The sequence below is a fragment of the Leopardus geoffroyi genome, chromosome C3 (genome assembly GCF_018350155.1).
Source record: "Leopardus geoffroyi isolate Oge1 chromosome C3, O.geoffroyi_Oge1_pat1.0, whole genome shotgun sequence".
Classification (NCBI taxonomy): domain Eukaryota; kingdom Metazoa; phylum Chordata; class Mammalia; order Carnivora; family Felidae; genus Leopardus; species Leopardus geoffroyi.
The window spans coordinates 72,402,431-72,420,870 of NC_059338.1; the positions used below are offsets into that span (position 1 = coordinate 72,402,431).

General features: G+C 61.9%; 1 long non-coding RNA gene across 1 annotated transcript; it reads right to left on the reverse strand.

Moving 5' to 3' along the window:
* Positions 1-9,702: 9,702 nt before the first annotated feature.
* On the reverse strand, positions 9,703-12,265 carry LOC123585390. Its single transcript, XR_006706131.1, has 2 exons — positions 11,574-12,265; positions 9,703-10,842 (listed from the first exon to the last, which is right to left on the reverse strand). It is a non-coding gene; the product is annotated as an uncharacterized LOC123585390 (long non-coding RNA).
* Positions 12,266-18,440: the final 6,175 nt, after the last annotated feature.

An 18,440-nucleotide genomic window follows, 5' to 3' on the forward strand; every position in this document is an offset into this window, starting at 1 on the left:
GCCCCGGTCTACGTCCTTTCCGGCTCCGGGGCCCCTGGGGACGGACCCTGGGCTGCAGTGGGCAGGAGAGGCCGTGGCCGGAGTGGGAGTGTGTGTGGTTGTGTGTGTGTGTGTGTCGTGAGTGTGCTCCAGGCGGCTTGGTGACAGGGGTGTGAAACCCGGGTGGCTGGACCGGGGCTGCCCCTCCCCCCACAGCAGGGACCCAGCCCCTCCCTGGACCTCGGTGTCCTCACCCCGGAAGCAGTGGCCGGGGGGGTGGGGGTGGTTGGGGGTGGGATGCAGCCCTGAAGCGCCTCCTGCTCCCTAGCTAGAAGCTTCTCTGTCTGCGGGCATCCCGCTGAAGGGCAGGGCGTGGAGAAGGGGGCAGGGAGTGGGGGAGGCACCCCTAAATAAGAGGGGCTGGAGCCAGAGAGGCCCCTGGGAGAGGGCAAGAGGCAGCTCCTCTCACGGTGGGGAGTGGGTGCCGCGGGGGAGGGACTGAGGGCCCCACGGCACAGCGCAGGGTCAGCAGCGCTCTTCCGGAGCCCCTGCCCAGCTCAGGACCTCACGGAGGGAGGGGGTGTGTGGCCGCCCACCAGATGCCCCGGGTAAGCCCACCTGGGAGGCACATTCCAGAAAGGCCTGCCAGAATCTGCTTCCAGCTCAGATGGGCAGGAGCGGAGGGCCCCGTCCCTCCCCACCCCTCCCCAACCCTCCCCACCCCTCCCGCAGCCCCAGTCCTCTGCTGGGGCTGGGGCAGCTCTAAAGCCTTCTGCATCCTGGCTGCTTTGTTCCAAAGATGCTTCAGAAGATTCTGTGAAGCCCTGCGTGTCTCAGCTCTTTCTCCTCCAGGGGCCTGAAAGGCGACACCATTGAGGTGTGGGCAGCGGGGACAGGTGGGCGTGCACGGACCCCCCCCCCACCCCACCCCCGCCCGACGCCGGAGCTGTGGCCGCCTCGTCAGCTTTGCGCAGTGGCTGCGGGCCGGCCAAGCCCCGGGGGGATCCGGAAGAGGCGTTGGGAGCAAATTGAATTTTACACCTCCAGCTGCAGGTGTGAGGGAAGATACGAAGACACATAGCCGGCCACTCAGCCCGTGTCTGAGCCCGCAGACCTGCAGCTGGTGGCCGCGTCCAGGATGGGCCCCGGGGGCAAGGCCAGCCCTGGAATTGGGGATGGGGGACCGGGAGACCAGAGTGGTGGAGGGCAATGGCTCAGGGGCCTCACACTGAGGTCCCTGGGCTGGGGTTTTGGCCTCAGTGTTCCCGGGGAGGAGACCGGCTGGGACTCCCTCTTGGCTGCGTGACCTTGGAACGTGGGGGTGGGATCCACAGGGCCCAGGCATCCCCCGCGGCCTCGTCGGCACTTGTCGGTGGCCCTGGTGGGAGCAGGTGTTCTGAGGTGAGGAGTTCAGGCCGGCGGGCCGAGGGCAGCACGGGGCCAGGCGGAGGGCACCGCGGACAGTGCTGATGGAGGCGGCCGCTGCCACCAGCTGGCCGGACTCGGCCTCCGAGCTCTCGAGCGAGGTGTCTGAGTGACCTTCAGCCCGCGCTGCAGGGGGCAGGGGTTGGCTAAGAGCCAGAGGGAGGCCGGGACGCCTGCGGGTGCCTGTCTGGCGTGGGCACGGCGTGGGCGTGGACCCAGTGGAACCGGCAGCTCGGGGTGGAAGGACCCTCCCCGTCCCCCTTCTGGAAGGGGGACCCAGAGAGGGACCGTGAGGCACAGGCAAGACTGGAGGCCAGACTTTCCCAGGCCGGACAGGGTTCATGGGGGCCCCAGGGGTTGTGGGGCCGTTGCACTTCCTTCTGGGGGAGCGAGGGCGAGGAGAGAACGCCGCTTCAGCACACAGTGGTGGGCCCGAGGTGTGGGGATCGCATCTCAAGAACCCCGGAGCCTTCCCTCCCCCATTCGTCGTCAGCCCACACCTCCCTGCTCCCCAACCCCGCAGCCCCCCGCACTCCTCCCTCCCTCCCTCCCTCGGGAGCCTGAGCTCCTCTGCTGTGAAGGGGGGGAGGGGATTAGAGCCTCCATCACAGGGGGGCGGGTGGGGGGCAGGCTGCAGAGGTGTGGGGCTCAGCCTCCATCCCACCCTGGCTGGGCCGTCTGGCACCCTCCTTGCCAAAGGAGCTCATGAGGACCCTGCCGTGGGGACCCCCTGCCCAGGAGCTGACCCCGGGCACTTTGGGCCCCTCTGGCTGTGAGCCGTGGGTCTGCAAGAACCCCCAGCCGAGCCAGCCCCCCTGGACCTCCAGGCAAGGGCGCCCCGCAGCTCAGGGCAGACACTGTGTCCCCAGCCTTTCCGTCTAAGATAGAACTCGGGGGAACAAGCAAATGACAGATGACAGAGAGAAAAACCCCTTCCCCCTCCTGTGGTGGGGGGCGGGTGCTCAGGTCCGTCCATGCGGCTTTGCTCTTAATCAGCACGCTTGCTGGCACTGCTGTCACCACGCGACCGCAGTGTCCTGTGCTAAGTGGCAAACTAGTCCCCGCAGGGTCGTGTGGTGCTGGAAGGGGGTGGGGTGGGGAGCGGCGCAGTAAAGAAGGGAAACGGCCAGTTGCCGTGACAGACCGGGTGCCGAGCATCCCCCACCTGCCTGTGGGGCTGGGATCGCCTGATGGCTGGCTCGGTCACATGCCTGCCGGGCGCTGCTGGCCGTGGCTCCCCCCGTGGTCAGGGCTTCCTCGCAGCCTGGCACACATCCAGGGCAAGTGTCCCCAGGAGCGTCCCGAGGGACAGCGGGGCAGAAACCGTGTCCTTTTACGGGACCCCATCTCAGCATCCCCTCTGCAGCGCTCCTGTGGCTGTCCGGGTCCCAGGGGAGGGCCAGGAGACGAGCCCTCTCGCTGGGAGGGGTCAAATGACTGCATTTAGAAGATGCAGTCTGCCCCAATTCTCCTTTGTTTCGGTCTCAGCTGGCTGGAAGTTCTTCCTCCGTATTCATTCTGAGGGCCTCACGGCGTGGGGGTCCTGCCTGAGGGGGGCCGAGGCATCCTCTGCCGGCGACCGCGTTAACACGCACGGCACCGGGACTTCCTCTGGGCTCCGTCCGCCTCTGCCTTGCCCCCACCTTCTCGCTCTGGGCTGTCGGGCCCAATCACCTGGCCACGGCCTCCGTGCCTTCTTTGCCCTCAGTGGCACTGGACAGTGGCCCCCACTGCAGCAGAGCCGGGCCCGCGACCGCCAGCAGGAACATTCTTCCCTCGGGCACTAACGTGGGCAGTCCCCGGGTGGAGACGTTGTAACTTGGTGGAGGGCGTAACTTTGAGAGGTACCGGCTTCATCTGCTCTGATGGGGGGGGAAGGGGCCCCAGCACACACCCGTCCTGCAAGATGGCGCCCGCTCCTGATGCTGTGTGGTCCCTGGTGGGTCTCCACTGTGCTCAAGGCTAGTTGCTCTGCGTGATGGGGAGACCAGTGGGTCCTTTAAGCATCATGCATTGCTTTGCTCTTTTTTGGCTTTGGAAAGGGTTTCTCGGTTGGAAGCTGAGGAAGGCTCCAGAGTCTCAGGCACAAAGTTTCTTGCAGAGAAGTGGCCACTTGTCCTCAAGAGCTCAGAAAATATCCATCAGTCTCTTTTATCTGTCCATCCACCCATGTATCCATCCATCTGTCTGTCCACTCATCCACCCAACCATCCACCCACCTACCTATCCATCCATCCCACCCCCCATCCATCCATGTGTCCCCCACCATCCATCCATCCACTCACCACCCAACCATCCACCCACCCATCGTTCATTCATCCATCTATCCATCCATGTATCTATCAATTAATCTGTCCATCCATGTATCTATCCATGCATGCATGCATCCATCTACCCATCCATCCATCCATCCATCCACATACCTGCTTAACCATCCACCCACCCATCATTCATCCATCCATCTATCCATCCATCCATCTATCCATCCATCCACCCATCCACCCATCCATCCATCTATCCATCCATCCACATACCCGCCCAACCATCCACCCACCCATCATTCATCCATCCATCTATCCATCCACCCGTCTATCCATCCATCCACTCACCCACCCACCCATCCACCCACTCATCATTTATCCATCCATCCATCCATCCATCCACCCATCCACCCATCCGTCCATCTATCCATCTATCCATCTATCCATCCACTTACCCACCCACCCATCGTTTATCCACCCATCCATTCATCTATCCATCCATCTATCCATCCATCCATCCATCCATCCATCCATCCACTTACCCGCCCAGACATCCACCCACCCATCATTCATCCACCCACCATCCATTCATCCACCATCCACTTATCCATTTATGTATCCTCTTGTCAGCCGCATGTCCTCCCACCTGGTCTTGTTTCAAGAAGTAAACCAGGACCCCTTCCTACCACGGGCTCTCGGTGTGCAGGCCGATGCACACATGTAAACAGAGAAGACATAATCTGTTGTGGAGGCGCACTGGAAGGGCACAGGAACAGAGGTGTCACAGAGCAGGTAGCTGTGTGCTTTGGCTGGGGTCTAGGATGGTACCCAGAGGTGACCCGTGAGCCGCGGGCAGGGCAGGAGCAAGTGACCTCTTTCCAGCCCAGAATTGCTGGCTCAATCTAGCAGCACCGGAGGCTCAGAGCCAACTTTGGGCCCGAAGTTTTCAGTTCTCCCTTTCACCAAATCCCTGCTCCCTTCCCCTGTGAGTTTCCAATTTAAATACCCAAATTGTTTACTCGCTGAAATCAATTGACAAGGGACCAGCATGTATTTGAGATTCAATTGACTATGATACACGGTATTACAATTACAGCGTGAATGGATTTCTTTTTAATTTATTTTTCTCTTAACGTTCTCCTCCGTCAGTCATTCCGAGACTAATTGTCCTGGAGTTCATCCTCATCAACTGAAGAAGGATAACGAATTGCCACAGTTCACAGAGGCTGTGCTCCCGGAGCTGCCGCGGCCTCGGCGTCTCCTTCCCTGTGTCCTCCCTTCCAGACTGCCGCCCCTTGTGATCTGCGGCCCCCATAAAACCCGCCTCCCCAGGGGGCTCCCCCATCACCGCTCAGGTCCCGCGGGCTGGCGCTAGGCCACCAGGGGAGGCGGGGATCCTGCCCTGCCCAGTGCTGCTCCCGGGTCCCCCTGCAGGAGGGAGACGGGCAAGAGGCATTTTCAGCTCTGAGGGCTCTGCTTCTGCTGAGTATTCCTGAGCAAAGCTCTTCTCCTCTCTGGGCCTCAGCTTCCACATCTGCAAGGTGGGCCGGAGGTCTTGGGGCTCTGCGGCTGTGACGTTCTGTGAGTAGGTTCCGGAAGAAGGACTGCACGTGGTGCTGGGCCTTCTGTGGCCCCCCTGTCCCCCCCGCCCCCACCCCGATCCTCGCGTTGTCCTGCCTGGAGAGCCTCTCCTGTTGTGACGCACAGCTGCTCTGAGAGGGGCTTCCTCTGCCCATCACCCTCCCCCGTCACCTCCAGTGGGACTGTCACCTCCAGCGGGACTGTCCGCTCTGGGCTCCGTGCCTGGGGGCTGGCATAGGCCACCTCGGTGTGCAGGTGGACATCGTCACCACCTCTGCTTTCCAGACGGGAAACAGAGGGTCAGAGGGATGGGACAGAGTGTGGGCTTGCCCAGTGCCCGCGTCTGGGAAGCTTGGAGCCCAGGGCGGGGTGGCTGTGTAGATGCCTCTCTGGCTGAGCCCCACACCCTGTCCCAGCATGTCCTGTGGGAGGCGTGGGGGACCTCGGCACCCAGACGGCCAGGGGGTGACCCTGCAGGCCAGGCCACTAGGGAACAAGAGGCCATGACCGCATGGCCACTCCCCTAAACATGAAACAAAACTGTTCTCTGGGTGCATGCATGTGTGTGCTTGTCTCTTTGTGCCTGGCCTGTGTGTGCACACGCTTGTGTGACCAGGGCGGTTCTCAAAGCCTGAGGGAACAGCGTCCTGGCTCCATGCTGGCCCGCGCTGGGAGACCTGGGGCAGTTCATGTCCCTATCTGGGCCTCAGTTTCTCATTTGTGATGTGGGTTGTGGTTGAGGGACATCTGTGTGGCCCTTTACAGATGTCCAGATGTGGCCTGACCCTTACACTACTGTGGGGCAGGGGTCAGTCACCTGCCTGTGATGGATGGGGAAACCAAGGACAGGGACCATGGCCGAGCAGGCCCAGAGTCTGGTCTCTGTCCCCTGGAGCCTTCCCCACCCTGGTGCATCCCGGGAGGGGAATGGCTTCCCGGGTCTCCGAGCAGATTTATTTGGCGGTCCCCAGGGCTAGGTGTGTCCATAAATCAGGAACCTTTGGAAACACAGCCCAATAACTCCATCCTGCACAGCCTCGGCCTGAAAAATTCTTGCACGATGGGGATTTTTTTTGCTATTTTGGGATATAGATCTTTGTAGCAGCCAAGATGCCGTTATCATCCTGTGCGCCCCGTCTGTGAAAGGAAGAATCATTAACTGGAGTGTGAGGAAGGGGAGGGCCCCGAGCGGGAACCCTGTGCTGAGCCTGACCCTGGGAGGCCAGCCCCACAGCTTTCCAGAAAGATCTGGGGGAAGGGAGGGCCTGGCCTCGTGGGAGCTGCTGCAGGTGATGTCGGCAGGGATGCTGGGCCGGGAACGAGCAAGCCCCACGCACTGGGGGGCGGGAGAGCACCTGCGGGCATGGCTGCACCCCTGCAGGGGGCAGGCCCTGGGGCCCTGACATGGGCTCACAGCCAGCACTTCAGCCTCGGGGAAGCTGGTGTTTCAACTTCAGGGTCCTTATCCATAAGATGGGAAAATGATAGCTTTCCCTAGGAGTTTTGAGCAGATGACCCGAGACAACATAGGTAGGTACTCAGCCAGTACTGTCCCCTGCGCCCTCGGGCCTGGGGGGCTGGCCTCTGAGGCCCTTCCAAGTGAGGTCAAAGAGAGAGGCGGGACCTCCAGGGTGACCTCCAGTCACCGAAGCGACTGGTCCCTTGACCGACCTGCCTTTGTCCTCGACATCACATTCCTGTGCCCTGCTGCTGGGATCACACCCCATTCAGGCGTGCCGGGGCCGGGCGGGATCCGTGCCCCGGGGTGGGAGCGGGGAGGGGCCCTGAACCGCACCGAGATGCCAGGAAGCCCAAATCCAATTACGCACCAGGTGTTATGTATGTGATTCCCCAGGAATGCATCGATCCCTCAGGGTGACAGATCGGTTATGAATCAGGCAGCAGACCAGCCTGTAAATGAAATACAGGAGATGGTGCAGCCAGCCTGGCTGGGCATCAGCTTGAGGGGACTGGGGCAGATCTGCGAACCTGGGGGGGCGGCGGGGGCAACAGCCGCCCACCCACCGTGGTCACTGCCGCTGGACCTGGGCCCAGAGCCCAGCTCACGAGGGCTGCGTGTCCCAGGAACTTGCTGAAGGTTTACCTGGGTCCCCTGCGATGATGCTCACCCCCACCCCCTGCCCCGGGAATCCGATGGATCATCATCCCAGGCTGCGGGGGGGAGCCAGGCTCAGGGAGGTTAAGTGACTTGCTCTGGTGTCACACGCAGAAGGGCCAGACCAGGGGTTCAAAGCCAGACAGACTGACTGGTGCACCTTCCTTCCCACTCAGCTTTTCTGAACTAGGCTGGGGGGCAGCAGGGGTGAGGACCCGCAGCGGGGTCTGGGCTCAGCCCCAGGGCTTGGCCTGAATGACCTCGGCTTGTACACACTTCAGACTAGGACAGGGACCCCGCACAGAGCACCAAGGAGGGGACATCCAGGAGCAGGACTTCGGTTTGCTTGAGGGCCCCAAATAGGGGCAGCCAAAGCTGGAGGGCCCTGGGGTCAGAGTTGGTGGCCGGGGCGTGGGAGGTGGGGGGGGGGGGGCTCCCTGCCCCCCATGGAGGTGCGCCAGGGACCGTGTCTCAACACTTGGGCGACCACAGCTGTCTCTCCCTGCCACCCCCCACCACCGCTCAAACTGGCCGAGGGCAGGGACCCTGCGTGAGACGCACAGAGGCAGCCGGGGCCGGGCACACGGGGCGCTGGGGGAGGGGCTGGTGAATGAGTGGGTGCCATCAGGGCTCTCCACCCCTGGGATCAGGACTCTCCTGGGCAAGAAAGTCAAGGTTCATTGTATGACCAGGTCGGGACTCAGGGTCTGACCAGGGTCAGGGCATGGGGCACTGCCCTGTGACAGAGCGAGATACTCTGGCCACATGAAATGAAGTTGCTAATGTCTCAGGCCCTTTGCTCTCTCCATTAGCCACATATCTGAAATGCACAGAAACTTCCAGACCTCTCGGGCCCTCTGAGACCAGCGGCCTCGGGCCCACCTGTCTGTGCCCCGGTCTCCGCCGCAGCCCCTGGGGAGTGGCCCCTGCGTTTCTGGAAGGAGTGCGTCCGGGGGCGGGGCGGTGAGGGGGGAGGGGCCCAGTTTATCTCTGTGAGCATCTCTCCTCAGAGCTGCCCCGGCTTCTCAGTAATCTTTATGGGGTTCAATTACTGTATCTTCAATTGATATGAGTGATCTCAATGGTTCTTAATGTTCCGTAGTAAATCTCCCGTGTAAAATATCTTTAATGTTCGGCATAAAACACCCAGCCATTGCCGGTAATGTGGCCACCGAGGCCTTGACGGGAGCCCTGGGCCCTGTTCGGCGTGGAAGGGAGATGTCGCCGCCCCCGGGCCGTGTGTCAGCCGGGGCAGGGGTCCTCCCCAAATCCTGGGGCCGCGGCGTTTGGTGGGGAGAAGCCAGGTTAAGGAGCGGCGCTGAGGTTTGCGGCTGGGAGCCGGCGCCCTGCGTGAGTCTTTGCGTGGCCCCGGCCGGTCCAGAGCTCCAGCCTGGGGGTCAGGGGCTAAACCCCCCGTGGCCAGGGGGCTGCTTCCTCCGAGAGGCTCTGGGGGAACCCGCTCCTTGCCTCTCCTGGCTCCTGCAGGCGCCTGCCTTCCTTGGTCTGTGGCCACATCTGCTCGTGTGGGCGGGCCTTCTGCCACCGCCCCCCCCCCCCCCCAGGACCCTTGTGACTACTAGGACTCGCCCAGGAATCCAGGACTGTCACCCATTCAGGGCCCTAAAGTGTGGGGACAGGAGATGCTGAAGACGTGCGGAGGGGACAGGGTCCACCCAGACAGCCCTGTGGGTGGGGAGTGACGCCCTCCAGGCAACGAGTTAGGAGAAGGCTTCCCATCATGCCTTCGCCCTCAGGGGGTGAAGGGCTCAGGGCCTGTGGTTATGAGCAACCCTTCTCCTGAAATCCTGTGGCTGTTGAGTGATCTCAGGGCCACCAACATAAAGGACCTCACGTCCACATCCAGTTTGTGGCCTTTACCTGGCCCCCCAGGTGCCTCACAGTCGGCCACCAAGGATCATCCCATAGCCCCTGCTGTCCTGCCTGTGGCCGTGCACACTCAGTGTTCCTCTGGCAGGCAAGTCCCTCCCAGCCCTTTCCCACAGGCAAACTCTCCTGTTTGCGCTTCAACACCCAGTGCTGATGTTTCCTCCTCCAGGAAACCTCCCCAGATTGCATCCATCCTCCAAAGCTTCTTCCACTCCTCTGTCCTCCCTGTGAGCTACGCCCTTGCCTGCGGCCAGTTCCTCTGCCCAGAGCAGCGGTCTGACCTCTTCTGGGGGGGCTTCCCCACACTGGACTCGGGTGCTGCATGGCCACGTTATCTCACGTGTGACTGATGCCTCCTATCACTTTCCTGGCTTCTTGGAACACTCTCAGGGTTTATCGGATCTGGAAAGAAAGGAGAGAGGGAAAGAGAGAGAGCTGTGTATGTCGCACAGATCAGTTGTTCTGACAATTTTATTAAATAACGGGTGGTTCGGTCCTGTTGTAGAAGGGCTCCAGGGAAGGGGGGGGGCAGGGCTGGAAACGTGGAAGGAGGAATCTGGCCTCTTCCAGAATCAGTGCGGAGGCTCCTTCAGCCTGCGGAAAATGTGGGTTCAAACCCAGGCCTCCCAATTAGCAGGTGCCAAAACGGCCCTGTCCCCAGAGGGCTGGCGGCCCCTCCCTCCGTCCCTGAGAAGCATGGCCTGGAGTCCCTGGGGCATGCCAGGAATCCCGCGGGATCAGAGCCTCTCACAGGGCAGGGGCAGCAGGGAGAGGGAGAGCGGGACTGGGCCGAGGACAGAGCCGGCAAGGGAGAGGGACCAGCACTCACGGGGGACTCGCCTCGTGCCTGGAAGCAGCCGGGTCCTCGCGACTGGGAGCCCCGGTGGGCAGGGGCCGCCCCAGCTACTGGGCAGGAAGACAGGCTGCGTCCGCTGGGGTGGAGCTGACCACGTGGTCCTTCCGTGCCTCCCCTTCCGTGGCCCTGCCTGCGGGTGATGACATTGAACCCGGCACTTGGGGTTATGGGCCCAGCGACGCCCCTCCTGCCCTCCACGCCACCTGACACCGAGAGGAAGCAAGTCTCAGAGACACGCGGAGTCCGGGCCTGAGTCCACCGTGGGGTCGCTTGTGCTGGGGCACGTGGGCAGCCTTGCGGAGTTGCCTGGGGGTGAGGTGAGCACAGGCACGGAAGGTTCTGGATCGAACAGCCGGCCCGAGGGGAGCTTGCATCGATGGCGAGGCTCACGCACGGCGCCCCATTTTTGTACGGACCCTCAGCCCAAGCAGGGAGGCAGGAGAGTAGTCACACACAGGGGCCCAGAGAGGCCAGGACGTTTGTCTGGAGCCACACAGCGCTCGAGAGGCAGAGCCCGGGCCCCAGCCCTCTTGCCTGGCAGTGCCCCCGTGATCACCTGCGGCACTGCGTGAGGCCCCGGGGCGGCCTGCAGACGCAGAGCGGACTCTGGCCTCGGCGGGAGCACCGGCCGGTGCCATCCATCACAGCACTCCAGGCTCCTGACGCCAGTCCCCGGGCGGGAGAGGCAGAGACAAACCAATGGGGCGTCACGGGCTCCGGCAACATTCGCGGGTAAGCTGTCCATAAACCAGAAATAATCGATCTTCTCCGGGCCGGCAGGACACCCAGCAGAATACAACATTTATGGCTCTTCTGCTTAATAACCCTTCCCTCTTCCGAGGAGCTGACGGTGCCCCGGGCGCTGGCTTGCTTTTCCCGACCAGTGGGGTCCCAGGGGCTGGGGGGGGGTTGCCCCTTCCTCGGAGAGCCCCAGGTCCCAGGGAGGCCGAGGCAGGCACTCCCTCGCTGCTGTCTGTAGACGGTGCTCACGTATCATGGGGCTGGACGGGGGGACGTGACCCGCCCCTGTCGGTGGGTTGTGCTGGCAAGAGCCCCCTGAGTCACAGCTCCCCAAAAAACCAGAACGAAATAATGGTTGCTCAACAGTGGTGCCCGGGTGGCTCAGCCGGTTGGGCGTCCGACCTCGGCTCCGGCCGTGATCTCGCGATTCGTGGGTTCGAGCCCCGCGTCGGGCTCTGTGCAGACAGCTCGGAGCCTGGAGCCTGCTTCGCATTCTGGGTCTCCCTCGCTCTGCCCCTCCCCCACTAGGCTCTGTCTCTCTCCCTCGCTCCCTCTCTCTCAAAAATCAATAAACTTTACCAAAATTTATGAACATTGTCACCTGGAGAACACTTGGCACAGGGGCTCCCATTGCTGCCGCTGTCACTGCCTTGGGGAGGGTCCTTGCCCCACAGCCTCCCCAGTCCTGCCCTGCAGACCATCCCTCACCTGCCCCTGGGGTCCTTACCGGCCGCTGCGGTGTGCGTGCGGACCCACTTCAGCGGCCACCCTCACACCGGGCAGTGAGGGTCAGCACGTTTTCCCGGCTGGCCTGGGGGCCCTGGCTGGTCGGCCCTGGTGCGGGCGAGGGGACGGCTGCTTCAGTATCCAGCTGACCTTCCGTTTCCAGGAGGCGGCAGGGCACGACCTGTCCCCGGCCGTCTCCCAGGCCCCCGCCCCACCCGCGTCAGAGGCCCTACCCTTCCCCTTCCCCTTCCCCTTCCCCTGGGGCAGGCAGTGCAGCGGGCCGTCAGGGAGCCTGGGCTTAAACCCAGGCTTTGCCCCTGTGCGGCCATGACCCCGGGCACAGCCCTGCCACCTCCCTGCGCCCGAGTCCTCACGTGTGCAACGCGGGCATCCCCGGGCTCTGCTGAGGGGTCACATGTCTTCATAAGCACACGTGTTCAGCAATAGACATCACTTCCGCCACCGAAACTACTCGGGGGGGGGGGGGGGCGAGGAGACTGTTCTCATCCCTGCTCCGCCTTCGGGCCCCCAGCCGGAGCAGAGGAGCCGGACCCTAGCGCGGGCCCTCCTGGCTGGGGCTTTGGGCCAAGAGCCAGAGGCCCGTCATCAAGTAACTCAACAAACGCGTGGTGGCCCCTTGCTGAGGCAGGTCCTGGGCGGGGCAGCAGGGGTCCCCGGGACCATCAGACACAACCCCCAGGAAAGGAGCCAACGGGCAGGCGAGGGATGGCCTTCAGAGCAGGACTGGGGAGGGTGTGGGGCAAGGAGCCTCCCCAGGGAGAGTGGGTTCCAGGTGGGAAAATCAAGCAGAGGCCCGGAGTGCTCCCGCTGCTCCTTTGGAGCCCGGCTGTCCCCAGCCTATGAGCAGGCACCAAGGCCACCGCCCCGGGGCTTGTGGGAGGGGCTGGTCCCGCGGTAGGAGCCCGCCCCCCCCCCCCCAGGATAGCTGGCCATCTGTCTTCCCCAGACTCCTTCTGAGAGGTGTCCCTCCTCCGACCCCCACGCTGGCCGGGACCAGGGGCTGTGGCTCGCCCACCGGGCTGACCTCCCACCTCTGACCCCTGACACGCTGCAGCGTAACCCAGATGACAGGTTGCCGTTGCAGCAAAGACCTGAAAAAAGTGAGTTAAACAAATCCTTGGAGAAAACACTCTCCTCCCACGCGGCCCCCTCCCTCCGGCCTTCTCTCTAAATAGACCAAAACATGGTAATTTTATGAACAAATCAAGCCATGCATTATACATTTTTATGTTCTTAAGCTAACAAAGTGACTTTGAATCTATAAAAAGCACCAAAAATAAGTATTCCATTTATTTTTGCCTCCTGAATGGCCCTATCCATTGCCCTCCTCCTGGCAGCCCTGGCGGGCCCAACGGGACCAGGGTCCGGCCAGCATCGGCAGCAGCGGCCAGGTGACCCTGCCCCTCCCAGACCTCTGAGGTCCCCTTTGCGCTCCTGCCGGTGAGAGTCCGGAGCCTTGTGCCCGATGCCTACGGGGACTCAGTCACCTCCCAGGCCTCCCCGGCCCTGACTCTCCACGTGAGCCTTGCTGGTCCCTCTCCTTCCCCCCACTTTCCACACTCTGCGTCTCTGCTCAAAATGCTTCTCACTGGCCCTCTGACCAGCTGGTGAACTCCTACACATCCGTCAAAATCCAGCCGAACGCCCGTCTGCTGGGAACTCTCCGGTCCGTGCACTGACGAGGGCCCGTCGTCAGCCGCACTTTACGTCTGTCCCTTCTTAGAGCCGAAAGAGCCACTTGGGCTGGCAGACCAGCAGGAGCTCGGAGCTGGGAAGAGGTGCGGAGGGACCAGGGAAGGGAGGTGGGGATATTCTGCAAAAGGTCAACGTGACCAGACGTGGGGGGGGAAGCCACAGCCGGGGCCTGACGGGCCGCCCTGCCTTAGGGTGGTGGCAGCGTCCACGCGGGGCTGGAATCCTGGCCCGGTCAGCAAAGGTGAGCCCACTGAGGCCCCAGTGCCCTGCTGATGGCCTTCTCCCCCGAGGGAGCAGGTCGAGTCCTGGCCTGGAGGCCACGCCATCCCCGACTCTGCCCCACGGCCCTGCCCCCTCGGCCCTGCCCCCTCGGCCCTGCCTGGATGGTGCTGGTGCTGACGTCAGATGCCTGGCCAGGTTCTCTGGGCTGCCCTGCTGGACGGGGCAGGGCAAATCCTGGCTGCCCCTGCTGAGCGCGTGGCCCTGGGTGGGAGGCTGGGCTCAGAACCCGAGGCCGTGGGTGCACACGGGCGGGGAGGCTGCGGGCAGAGCCGCGACGGGGCTGGTCCGTGCGCCCAGGCCCTGCTCCGGGAGCTGCCAGCCCCAGCGGCTGTGGGTCCGGGGCACGTGCTGTCCCTTTGACCTCTGAGTGGGGATACCTTCCTGCTGATGGTGGCGATTTGACCGCAGGCGGGGTCCGGGGAGCCTGGAGGGGAGGCCGGGTGGATCTGGGGCCTGCGTGTGGGGCTAACTGTGGGTCAGGAGGCAGCCGGTGTGTCCCCAGGTGGCTTGCCTCACGGTCTGTGTCACCAAGGGCCTAGAGCACGGACCGGCAGGCCCCATCTCCCGCCCAGAGAGCAAAGCCAGTGCGCCTGCCCTGTCTGGGACCAGGAGGGTCCTCCTTCGCGGGAGGACCGGGTTAGCGTGCGGAGGGGGCGGTGTGTGGGTGTGGCTGCTCTTTGCCCGCGTCCTCTTGGGCACCCGGCCTCTCACCGGGCCCATGGGTCTAGCCAGACACATGTCCCGAGCGGGGGGTCCAGGCACAAAGCTGACTAAGCCTGAGCGGGCCCTTTGCTGTCTTTGCCTCTCTAGGGGCACAGCCCCTCCGCGAGCCCCTCGGGGTGACTGGGCTGGGGCACGGCCAGGCGTCCCCGGGTCCCTTGTCCAAACACCGACCCGCAGGCCGCCTGCTGTGTTTTCTAACCGCGAACCTGCCTGGACTTGTAGGGTCGACGACGTGTTGCTCTGACTTGCTGAGGAACGAACGGACGGTGGGGGAGTCTCGTCTCCAGCCGCCCTCTGCTCTCTGGTCCCGGCCGCGCTTCTGCTCAGGGTCTCTGCCCCAGGCCCTCAAGTCGTTCCTGGAGACGCCCTTTGGGGGAGCTGGACGCACCCTCCGGCTGTCGCTGGTTCCTGGGCCTCCGTCCCAACTTGGTAGGTTTTTCTCCGGAACTGATACCACTTACTGGCTAGAAATGCTCTTCCTCCCCCCGCCTCCCCCCTGGAGTCTCCTGTGAGCTCTGTGCTCCCACCCCCCGCCCCCACCAGCCCCCGTGAGGTGCGCCTGGAACCAGCCCCGAGGGAGAGGAGCGGAGGGAGTCTGCACCAGGCGGTGGCTGGGGAGCCCGAGCTGGGGAAACACCTTCTCGGGTCCAACGCAATGGGGGCCTCGGCCGGCCCCTCCCGGCCTAGTGGTCCTGCGGGAGCCCAGCCCAACCCCCATCAGACCTTTGAGCCCTTCTCCCAAGTCACGGCCAAGAGCGAGGTCAAGTTTAAACTGTCCTGCTGATGGGCAGCCCTGCGCCTCCTGGGGCCTGCGGTGGTGAACGTGCGGCCCACTGCTGCCTCTGCTGCTCCTGTGGGGACTCCGCCCTCCCCACAACTGCAGGGCCCCAGGAGCTCCCCGCCCCAGCCAGCAGTCCCCTGAGGGCCTGTGTCCCTAGGAGGTAATGGGCCATAGGGTACCTGGACATCTGCCCCAGCCCCATGCTCCCAGGATGCAGCCGAGTCCCCCTCTGTCCCCTGTGTCCCACTAATCCCACCAGCTTGCTCTCCCTGGGCGTCCTATGTGCTGGCCCTGCTCCCCTGGGACCAGGCCTTGCCGGTCTGTGCGGTTCTGGGCCCTGCAGCGGCCACGTCACCTGGGAGCCTGGCCACCGTGGACCTACAGAATCCAAATCCGTTCAGTCACAGGGTCCCCAGGGTCAAGGGCACACTGTGAGAAGCTCCTCCCTGTCCAGGGGCTTACGGCTCTGTGGGCAATTGTTAGTGAATAGTCATAATTTTGGGGTGCAGGGAACCCCAGAATCTCCTCATCCTGTGCCCCAGGGGAAACTGTCCCACACCCGTCTCTGGAGAGTGTCCTGCTGACAGGCTCACCCTGGCCTGGAGGAAGCTGAACCTTGAGCCTTGCACGGGCCAGGCCTCCGGGCACCGGGGAACCCAGGTGGGGTTTTGGGCTCTGCCCCTTTGCCCTGGCCCCTCCCAGACCTTCCTGATACTTCTCCACACCTCGGGCTCCCTTCCTCTGCCAGGATTCTGGGTGCCAGCACCTTTGCCCATCTGCACAGCTGGGATGCAGCCTGTCCAGGGTGAGTGCAGGAGACCATCGCCACTCTGCACCCCTGCATCTGGGGACGTGGGGCGTCCCACCCCAATGGCCGCTGTCCCTATCCTGTCCCGGGTTTGGCAATTCAAGAGACCCCATCTGAGATTTAGTTATGCACCTGCTGTGTGCAGGTTCCGTGCTGGTGACCAGGGGATGAGGACACAGTCCTGCCTCTCAGAGCCCACAGAAGTGAGACCACGGCACCTGAGAAGGGCAGGAGAGCAGGGGACAGACGTCCTTTATCCTGATTGTGACTCCTGGCTCTTAGATTTAAGGGAGGGAGGGGAAGGGCGTTAAGGTAGAGAAGGAACAGTTTTGATTCAGGAAAACCTTTCTCTGCCATTTACTAGTAATGGGCTTGAGCCCTGGTCCCAGGACCCCTGACCCCCAGGAGCTCCTTTTCCTTATCTGTAAAATAGTCTCCTCGGGCTGTTGTTTGCCTGAGTAAAATGGAGAGGCGACAGCGTGTGGCAGCTTCAGACTCCGGTGACATCGGGTCCAGGCTCCTTCCTCTCCCAGGTAGGGAAGTGGGCAGGGAGCCATGCTGGCCTTGCACTTGGAGAAGCAATGGGACTTCTCGTTGGGTCATTCGCTGGATCATTCACCCCCTCTTTCAGCAATTAATTTATTCAAAATCTTCCCTGAACACCTTCTGTCTGCAGTGTTCTAGGTCCTGGGGATGCTCCCTTCCCGGGAGGAGAAAGAGCCGGCTGCAAACAAGCCGTTAGGGAGGTGCCGTGAGTACACGGATGCAGGCTGGTGATGACTGGGGGGGAGGGGCTATGCTGCCTGAGGTCTGTGACGCGGGCAGGCTTGGGTGGAGTCCTGGATCCGGGCCTGCGAGGGTCTGGTGGGCCAGGCAGCAGCAGGGTGGTAGGGGTGCTGTTAGGACCCGCTGAGGTGATGATGGTGATGCTGGTGCTGCTGGTGATGCTGGTGATTCTGACGACGGTAGTGATGCAGGGGATCGTAAAAGCTAACACTTAACTGTCCTTACATGAATGATGGTTCGAATACCACTATGTATTAACGCATCTCATTCTCGCAACCCGATGGATGCTCTTGTCTACCCATATCTCAGATAAAGAGATTGGGGTCGGGAAAGGCACACTCACTTGCTCAAGATCCCACGTCTGCCAGTGTTGGAGCCAGAATTTGAACCCAGGGAACCTGATCTTGGGATGCCCGCTCTTAACTGAAACTTCTGATGAAATACTGCAGGCTCCCTTGCCTCCCGGGCTTGCTCTCCCGTTGAAGGCACCGGCAGCCTGCCTGGGCTGCCCTGATCGTTATCGTGAATGGCTGGATTAATCTTTGTCAAGTTTGCACTTTCCCCCAAAGTTTGAATTAACCTCAACATTAATTTGCTGATCAAGCGCCTGCAGTAGGTCATACAACGTGAGCACCTGTGATATTCTAATGCATTTCCTAGGAAATTATTGTAATGTGCTAAATGGGAGATTTAAAGGTTACTTGTTCCCCTGCAATCTATGAACTGTTTTATGAAAAAGTCATAACTGAGATAATTGAAGTGTCAGAAAGGGAAAAAAAAGGATAAGAAACCCAATCAACAATTCCCTGATCACTTACCCGTCATCCTGATTTTATTTGGTATTTTGGCAACCCACCAGTGCCAGAATATTTCTCTGGGCAGAGGGAACGGAGAGCAGGGAGGAAATGGCAGAATCACAGATTTCACAGCTGGGGGGCCTCAGTTATCTGTGCTAAGTCTCCGATTTTATCTGGGGGTTGGCTCCACATCCCCAGAGGTATTCAAGCATTCCATGGGTCGCCTTCCGAACTAGGTGCTGTTGACAGGATTAGGGTATGCTATGGTTGCTGACCCGGGAGAGCCCCAAGACTCCTTCCAATCTGAGCTTCTCGGAGTCTTGGTACTTAGGTCTGGTCCAGAGAGGCAAGGCAACTTCTCTATGGTCACACAGCAGAGTCGAAACTGGGGTCCAGACATTAGAACATCTAGTCCTGGCTCTTTCTGGACTGAGTCAGGGGAGAGAAGCTGGGAAGTACGTTTGGGCCCGGGGGTCAGATATGGTGGAAATGGGGATAGACTGGAGACAGATCTTGATTACTAGGTTAGCTTGTGTGTGCGCGTGTGTGCGTGTGTGTGTGCGTGCGTGTGTGCGTGTACATGTGTGTCTGTTTAACAGCTTTGAAGGATTCACTCTGCAATTCACGTGGATGCATAATACATTTGAAGGAACATCAAGTGCTCTCAAAGCCAGAATGATATTTGGCCAGGAGCCCAGACTCCATCAACAGCCTGGTTTGGCCTGTGGGCCTGGGGACCCTGCGGAAGACCCGGGCCTGGGCAGGGCCCATCTGGCCAGAGGCTCGCCGTCTGAGCCAGCGTTACTGCGGGCAGCCGTCAGCAGGCGTAATATTAACCGACTCGGCGGTCCCTCCTGAATTCCCGATTTTTCCCCGCCAGTGCCCGGCATCCCACCCTCAGTGGGCAGGAGGCATTGCCCTCCACAGCTACCCTCCACGTGTAGAGTGCGGTCAACATCCAGTTTGTTCCCGGGC